Source organism: Elephantulus edwardii, unplaced genomic scaffold (genome assembly GCF_000299155.1).
Source record: "Elephantulus edwardii isolate Elephantulus edwardi_28Jun2011 unplaced genomic scaffold, EleEdw1.0 scaffold00049, whole genome shotgun sequence".
Taxonomy (NCBI): Eukaryota; Metazoa; Chordata; class Mammalia; order Macroscelidea; family Macroscelididae; genus Elephantulus; species Elephantulus edwardii.
This window is the reverse complement of record NW_006399799.1, coordinates 15,401,984-15,411,627: the sequence shown is the minus strand read 5'-3', so window position 1 is coordinate 15,411,627 and position 9,644 is coordinate 15,401,984.

Sequence of the window (9,644 nt, the reverse complement as noted above, 5' to 3'; positions counted from 1 at the left end):
GCGCCGCCGCCAGCCAGCCAGCCAATCAGCGCGGCGGAGGGCGCGGGCCAGCAAGCGGCCAGCTGCAGAGGCGGCCCCGCGGGGCGGCGCCGGGAGGGGCGGTGGGTCGGGGGCTGCAGCGGACGGGGAGGAGGGGGTCCTGGAGCCTGGCAGCCGCAAACGATGGCGAGACTGAGGCGCGCATCATGCGCCCTGCCCTGGACCCCTGGTGGGCGTGGCGCTGCCCGCTGGGGTGGGGCAGCGGCCCTGAGGGACCGAGAGGATGTCAGGGGACTGTCAGCAGCCGTCAGCGAGATGCGTCTCTAAGGCTGTCTGGAGAAGCGGGGGCAGGGACAGGGACATCCCAAGGGGAACTCCCATGGCTGGAGAAGGTCTCGCGGTGAGGCCCTTAGCGGAACCCTCAGTCCCTGGAGGTCTTGGAAGGAGAGGGATCCCTCTTTCCAAATGCTGGCCCAAATTCTGGGCGAGATGAATCCTGATTTTAGCAACCTCCCATTTACATCGTTTGTGTTTCTGAAGGTCCTGGATTTTCTTAGACTAGATTCTCACACTCTCTTGGCTTGCAAGCCTTCCTGGGTCTAAAGAATATGGATATGACAAAAACGACCTAAGAGTTCTTTTAGTGCGGAGTCCTCCTTCCTTCCCCCACCGCTCCCAGGCCTTACCACTGAGTCATCTCCTCACTTAGTATTTATCCAATCGCAAATCCTGCCTGCAAAGTACAGTCCATTGTTTGAAGATTTTTCTTTTTAAATAATTGCAGGGCTGAAGAAGCTAGACATCTTTAGAGATTACATTTGCCTTTCAAGCTCATAAAATACCGTTTTATTTTTTGCTTTGGAAAGAGCAGTTTCAAGGTGATGGTTGGTAGGCTGGTTGTTGGCCCCCACTCATAGCAACACCATTTACAGCAAAGCGAAATGCTGCCCCAGCCTCACAATCTCTGCCGTGCTTAATTAAACCCATTGTTGTAGCCACTGTATCACTTCAGCTCATTGAGAGTTTCCTTCTTTTTTAGCTGATTCTCCACTTTACGAAGCATGATGGTTTTTCTCCAGGGACTGGCCCCACTTGATAAGGTGCCCAAAATACGTAAGAGCTTCTGAGGAGCACTCTGACTGTACTTTATCCGAGACAGACTTATTTTTCCTTTGACAATCCGTGGTAGAACCCAGCAATGACAATTTAAAAATGGAGTAGTATGTCTCAAGTAAGTATGACTCTGTTGTAAATAGGCAGGCATGCATGCACATTTACTTACTAGGTGTACATTTGGGAAAACGGAGATACTATTTCAAAACTTAATTCCTTTTCCAAGCAATCCTAAATGAATCTTGTGTTGCAAAACATCTCTCCCTGGCTAATGTGTTTTCTTGAAACAGGTAACAGTATAACTGATTACACTATAATAACTATTTCTGATTTTTAAAAAATTAGTCATTCATTCATGCACACTTTCCTCCTTTCCCAAACCCTCCCCAATTCCCTTATAAGACTATTAATTGTCAAATACATGGTTTCTAAACATCCATTCCTTCCAGAATGTTTTTCCTTTCACTCACCCCAATGCAGTATTCATTATCTATCTATTCTTTTCCCACTGTCCACCCCCTCCCCTCTCTATCCTATTACTACAATAATGGGCTTATGCAGTATTGGTCCCTTTGTGACTGAGTTATTTCATTCAGCATAATGTGTTCCAGTCTCATCTATGCTGTGTAGTGTTTTACAAGTTCTTTATTTTCCAATGCTTCATGGTCTGTTATGTGAATGTACTATGATTTCTTTACCCATTCAATTGTTGATGGGCTATTTCCATTTCTTTGGAAATGTGAGTCATGCTGCAATAAACTTGGGTGTGTATAAAAGAATGTTAAATGGCCAACAAACACAGGGGGAAAAATACTCAAACTCGCTAACTACTGTTGTTGTTGGTTTTGTGTGCCATCGAGTCTGATCCAAAACTGACCCTCCAAAGAGTCTTCAGAGGCAGTTAATCACATGGGAGGAGATTACCCATCCTTCTCCCAAACAACAAAGAGATATAATCTCACCCCAGCAACAATAGCAAATTTCAACTGGGCAGCAAACAACAAATTCTGGTAAGAATGTGATGCAAAATGATACAAACACTATGGAGAGCAGTCTAGTTCTTCCTCAGAAGTTGGAAATAGAAATATCATTTGATTCAGCTATGCCACTACTGAGATTATGTCTCACAGAAATCAGAACTGAAACATTATAACTTTTGTAAAGGTCTTCTAATTTCACTTTGGATGCAGTTAAGAGATGACTACTCTTGGGTAGGAATAATGTTTTGCTATATTGTTGAAATTCCTCAAGTAGCGGTAGCCACTGCAGGTATAGGATTGTTTTCCAAGATTGTGTGTGTGTGTGTGTGTGTGTGTGTGTGTGTGTGTGTGAAGTCTATAATATGCTGTGTTAATAACCAAAAGGACAAGCATCTCTGGCAGTTTGAACCCACCAGTGGCTCCTCAGAATAAAGAAGGACAGTCTCTTGTAAAGATTTATAGCTTCAGGAACCCAGTGATGGGTCCCTGTGAGTCTGATTCCATTTGAGAATAGTATTTACTTTCTGTGGTGTTTCTCCACAGATTATTCTTGAGTTAAAATTCAATGGTGATATAGTCTTCCTTTAGCAATGTAAAAGAATGTTAACACGTCAATGTAGAATGTGCTCAAGGTCAAGTCTCTTCTCCATCTCAGATTCAACTAACTTAGACAATAAGGAAATTAGGAGACACATTGCACTGGGAAAATCTGCAGTTGGGAACCTCTCCAAATTATTGAGGACTAATGATGTCAGTTTGAGGACTAAGGTGCATTTGTTTCAGACCATAGTCTTTCTGACCACTTGCTATGTTTGCATCTGAGAGCTGGACAATGAATAAGGATGATAGAAAAAGAATTGATGTCTTTGAGCTGTGGAATTGGAGAAGAACACTAAACATCCCACAGACAGTCAAAAGAACAAATAGATATGTCTTGGAGAGGGGGAAGCTGGAGTGCTCTTTGGAGGCAAGAATGATGAGGCTTTGCCTCACATACTTTGGGCATGTTGCTAGAAGGGGCTATTCCTTGGAGAGGGACATGATGCTGGGAAGGGTGGAGGGTTGGCAAAGGACAGGAAGAGACCCGACCAAGTGGACTGACACAGTGACTGCCACAATGGGTTCTTGTGTGTCAGGAAATGTGAGGATGGCATAGGATAGAACAGGGCTCAGATCTTTTGTTGATAGAGTTGCTATGAGTTTTGCTCGACTCAATGGCACTTAACAAAAACAACTGTATCAGGTAAGAAGGAATCTGGAAGTACAACAACTCTGGTTGTTGCTAAGTTCCATTGAGTTGAATACAACTCAGAGCAATGCTTTGAACAATGGATCTGACCCTTGCGCTATCCTGTGCCATCTTCATCATCTGATGTACTCAAGCCCATTGTTACAGTCACTATCAATCCATCTTGTTGAAAGTCTTCCTCTTTTTTTTTTTTTTTGCTGAGTCTATACCTTTCCCAGTATGATATCTTTTCCCAAGGACTAGTCCCTCCTTACAACATGCCCAAAGAATATGAGACCAAGTTTCACCATCCTTTCCTTGAAGGAATACACCATTTCTACTTTCTCCAAGATAGATTTGTTTGTTCTTATGGCAGTCCATGGGATATTCAGTATTCATTTCTAACACAACAGCTCAAAGGCATTGATTCTTCTGTCATTCTTTTTTTGTTGCCCAACTTTATGATGTAGAGCAAATAAACGAGAAGACTGTGGCTTAAATCAAATGCATCTTAGTCTTTAAACTGACATGATTGCGCCTTAGCACCTTGGTCATGTCCTTGATAGCTGATTTTTCCAAATGCAATACATCTTGACTGCTGGTGCCAAGGGTGTTAGTTGATTGTGGATCCAAACAAGATTAAATCATTAACAACTTCAATCTTTGCTCTATCTCTCATGATGTTACCTACTGACTCAGTGGTAGAGATTTTTGTCTCCTTGATGTTTAGATGTAATCCATATTGAAGATTGTAGTCTTTGATCTTCTGCAATAAGTGTTTCAAGTCTTCTTCACTGTAAGCAGCAAGGTTGTGTCATCGGCATAATAAAGGCTATTGATGAATCTTCTGATCCTGACTTCTGTCTGACCCAGTTTCATCTTCATAAAGTCCAGCTTCTCAAATGATTTACTTAGCATATAGATTGAATAGGTATGGAGAAAGCATCTCTAGGGTTGGCTAATTCAACACAAAATAACATTGTTGTTGTTGTATATGATCGAGTCAAAACCACCTCATAACTGACCCTCCAGTGGGTTCTCAGAGGCATTTAATCACACGGGAGGAGTTTGTTTATCCTTCTCCTGCAGAGCAGCTGGTGGCCTCAAACTACATACTTTCAGGATTGCAAAGTCTTGGGACTAGACCTCCAGGGACCAAATTATTTTCATCTTTTTACTCTGACATCTTAGGGTAGTGCTTCTCATGGTCACAAATGACTGCCACCGTTACAGCTGATACAAGCAGACATACAAGGTCAAGCACAAGTAGAGAGGTAGTTTCTTCCCAGGTGTTTCTTTTCATCAGGGAAACTCTTTCTCAGAAGTTCTCAAGCAGATTCCTCATCATATCATTGGTGAGAATTGTATCATATGTAATTTTTAACCATCTGCTGAGAACTTGCAATTTTACCTCAGGTTTATGAAATCAGAATCTACATTTCACAAGATACCCAAATGATTCTTATACATTCTTACAACAACTCCTTGCTTAAAGTAAGGAGGACCTGAAACACCAGCTACAGAATATCAAAGACTACAGCCTTCAATATGGATTATATCTCAACATCAAGAAACAAAAAGGTCCTTATTAACTGGGCCAATAGGCAAAATTATGATATATGGAGAAAGAATTTAAACTGTCAATGATTTCATCTTACTTGGATCAACAATTTTATTTTTTTTTTTACTTTTCTTTTTCTTTTCTCTCTCTCTCTCTCTCTCTCTCTCTCTCTCTTTTTTGGTATGTGTACCGTCAAATCGGGTCTGACTGGTACAGGAGGAGATTGTCCCTCCTTCTCCTGCAGAGCATCTTGCCAGTAGACCACCAGAGCTCCCTGGGATCAACAATTCTTGATACCAGCAGTCAGGTGATCAGGAGACATACTGCTTTGGGTAAGTCTGCTGTTATGGACCTCTCCAAAATACTGAAGAGTAATGATGCTAGTTTGAAAACTTAAGTGTGCCTATTTCAGGTGATGGTCTTTTCAATCACTTGCTATGCGTTTGAGAACTGGACAATTAATTAGATGACAAGAAAAATATAATTAATGCCTTTGAGTTATGGTGTTGGAGAAGTGTACATGTTTCCCACGGACTTTGAAAAGAGTAAACAGATATATCTCAGAAAAACTGCGGCCAGAGTGCTCCTTAGAGGTAAGGATGACAAAGCTTCATTGCTCATACTTTGGGCATGCTGCTAGGGGAAACTCTTCCTTGTGAAGGATATGATTCTTGGAAGGGTGGAGAGTTAGCAAAAGACAAGAAGACCCCCACAGCAACGTATTAATACAGTGTCTGCAACAGTGGGCTCAAGTGTGTCAGAGATGGTGAGGATGGCATAGGATAGGATTCAGGTCTGTTCATAGGGTCACTATGAGTTATACTTGACTTGATCAGACCTAACAACAAGAACACAAAAAGAGAGATCGGATTTATAAAGCCGGCCAGGTTTAGTGACCTAAATGTGTGGTGAATGTATAAAACTCACTTGGGGAATCTTGTAAAGATAGAGATTCTGATCCTAATTTTGACTGAGTACATTTGGAGTAGAACAGGGATGAACTTGTTCAAAGCCCAGGTCTATGTATTTCACTGGCAAGAAGTAAACCAATATCATATATGGCATAAGTTCATTATATTCAGATCCTGTGGCTGAAAATTAGATTTCCTTCTCTAAGCATATGACATAGAAGTAGGTGAAAACTTGAACAAAACTAGATTTCTCTTAGAAAGAATGAAGGTAAAAATAAATGTTAGAAGGACAAACAATGATATTTGGTAAAGATGGTAATAAAAAGCATCCACTCAGCTCATTGCCATTGACTCAACCGATCCTCCTATGGGTTTTCAGAGGCTGTGAAATTTCAGGTTGGAAATTGTCCATCTTTCTCCTGAGGAGCTGGTAGATCCAAACCACTTGCCAACAAGATTGGCAACACATCTCCCTGCCACTAGACCACCAGAACTCCCTTGATAGTCATATATATATATATATATTATGATAAAATAAGCTAGGCTGTAGTAGCAAATGATCCTAAAGTGACTTCGTGTTGTTGTGTACCATTAAGTTGGAACCTATCCATAGCTGACCCTCCAATGGGTTTTCAGAGCCAGTTAATTTTTGGTGGATTTGAACCACATGTCTTCAGGACTGCAGCACAGCTTCTTACCACTAGGCCACCAGAGCTCCCTTAAAGTGTTATATAAAAACAAAAGTATTCTCACCCATCATATCTCAAAACACCATAATGTTCATGACAGGTCAGCTTGACTCTGCTATGGGTTGTCTTCCTGCTGGTACCTAATCAGCTGGTGAAACTTCTTACCTGGAACAATGCTGGTGTTGTGAAAAATTTAAAAAAAGATCTCAATGGACAACATACTGATTCTTAATATTCATGTCTGGGCATTATGTGCCCACATTTTCTTGGCCAGATCAACTTCCCTGACTTAAATCCATGTCAGTGGAGCTATTTGTTGTTCTGTTCATGGTGATCTAATGATGTTTATTTATCTGTGTTTTATCAACTATTTGGTTGTGTGGATCTCAACAAATGATGTTATATATTTTTTCTTTTCTTATCTCTTATGCAACTCTCTGTGCAGATACATTTAAAAGAGCATTTTAAGCCACTTAGTTGTGCTCATATAGAACCTGTACATGGCTGGATCAAGTCAAACTTTTAACCGATTTATTCCTGTTTGACCCCCTCTGCTGAGAACTTGCACTTCCACCCCAGATGTGTGGAATCATAGTCTTCATTTTAACAAGACCTTATTTATACATAAGCACCAGCTGGGAATCTTGCTAAAATGTACATCTGACTCCATTTATCTGGAATGGAAATGCAAATTTTCACAAAGATTTAACCAATTCATTCCTGAAAATCCTAAGTCAAAGAGACAGTTCATAGAACAAAATAAGGTGATACTGCATAGCTTAGAATTGAAAAAGGTAGGTGGGCAGTTCTGTGGCCTTTCATATGGTTGTTGTTGTTATGTGCTGTCGAGTCACCTGTGACTCATAGCGACCCTATGTGCAACAGCCCTAAACCCTGCTCTCTCCTGTGCCAATCTTATTGTCTCTGACACACCCACCCCCATTACTCCAGTTCCTTCACCCTCCCAAGCATGATGTCCCTCTCCAAGGCTTCAGAATCCTTGCCTCCCAGGAGCAGCCTGGTTTAAGCCTCTCCAGCATGAATCTGTTAGTTCTCTTAGTAGTCCATGGTATATTCAATACTCTTCTCCAATACCACAGCTCAAAGGCATCAATTATCTTTCTGTCATCCCTAGTCATTGTCCAGCTCTGATTCATGACAAGTTATTACAAAGACTATGGCCTCTATTCAGGCACACCTTAATCTCCAGACTGACATCGTCAGTACTTTGGAGAGGTCTCTGACAGCAGACTTTCCCAACACAATACATCTTTTAATTTCCTGGCTGCTGGTGCCAAGAGTGTTGATTGTGGAGCCAAGCAAACTAAAGCTATTAACAATCTCAATCTTTTTACCATCCATCTCGATGCTGCCAATTGGCCCAGTGGTGAGAATATTTATTTTCTTGAAATTAAGCTTCAATCCATATTGAAGGCTCCAGTTCTTGACCTTCTGCAGCAAGTGCTTCAGGTCCTCCTCAGTTTCAGCACGCAAAGTTGTGTCATCTGCATAACGCAGATTGTTGATGATCTACCTCCAATCCTGATGCCACATTTCTCCTCATAGAGCCCAGCCTCCCAGATAATCTGTTCTGCACATAGATTGAAAGTGTATGGAGATAAGACACACCCCTGGTGTGTTCCCTTCCCGATTTTGAACCATGCTGTGTTTCCTTGCTCTGTTATGATTGTCTCCTGGTCCAACTATAGGTTTCACATACTGAGTCATTATACCAAAAGGAATTGGTGGACACAGAAGAATTTAATGAAACAATGTATGAGCAAGTGCCTGTGGTGATAAAGGAGGATGTTCAATCTGCTCTAAAAGAAATGGGGAAGGGGGAATGGAAAAAAATAAGGTGCCAGGAATTGACAGTATACCAACTGACATATTTTAACAAACAGATGCTTCCCTAGATGTGCTGACCAAGTTGTGCCAAGAAATCTGGAGGACAGCCACTAGGTTAACTGATTGGAAGATATATGTATTTGTTCCCATTCCAAATAAAGGTGATCCAACAGAGAGTGGAAATTATCAAACAATATTATTTCTATCACATGCAAGCAAGATTCTGCTGAAGATTATCCAAAAATGACTGGAACAGCACATCAACAGAGAACTGCTAGAAGTGCAGGCTGGATTTAGAAGGAGTTGCGGTACTAGGGATATTGTAGCTAATAATAGATGGATGTTGGCTGAAAGCAGAGAGTACCAGAGGAATGTCTATCTGTGTTTTATTGACTATACAAAGGTGTTAGATGGTGTGGACCACAACAAACTTTGCCTGACTCTGAGAAGAATGAGAATCCCTGAATACTTGATTGTGCTTATGTGAAACCTCTCATATTAATTATGCTAGACAAATAATTTGAGAAGCTGGACAATGTGAAGAACAGGGTGTGAGAATTGAGGAAGACTCATTAACAACCAGTGGATAACAACCTTGCTTGCTGAATTACAGCCTTGCTTGTTGAAAATGAAGACAAGTTTGAGCACTTAGTAATAAAGTTCAATGAGGTTGTTGTTGCTGTTGTTGTTGTTATGTGCTGTCAAGAGGCCTGTGACTCATAGCGACCCTATGTATAACAGCTCTGAAGCCTGCCCTGTCCTGAACCAATCTCACTGACTCCAACACACCTACCCCCATTGCCCCAGTTACTGTGTTGATCCATCTCATCCAGGGTCTTCTCCTGTGCTGTCCTTCCACTCTTCCAAGCATGATGTCCTTCTCCAAGGACCGGTCCCTCTTAGCCATGTGCTCAAAGTATGTGAGATGGAGCTTCAAACTCCTAGCCTCCAAGGAGAAACTTGGTTTCACCCTAAGACAGACTTATTTGTTTTCTTAGCAGTCTAGGGTATGTTCAAGACTCTTCTCCAGCACCACAACTCAAAGGCTTCTTCTATCATCCTTAGTCATTATCCAGCTCTCTGCTGCATAGCAAAGACTATGGACTGGATCAGGCACACTTGAGTTTCTGCGCTGACGTTGTTGCTTCTCAAACATCTGGAGAGTTCCCTGACAGCAGATTTTCCCAGTGCAATTCCTCAGTTGGGTTGGGGAATGTAATCCCAGAGAAGGACAGGAGGAAAACATGAACAACAATAAAGTCTGCCCATTCTTGCTCTATTAATACCTCTCCTCTCCTGAGGGTTCCCAAAAGTAGACTAAGGAAAAATATGTAA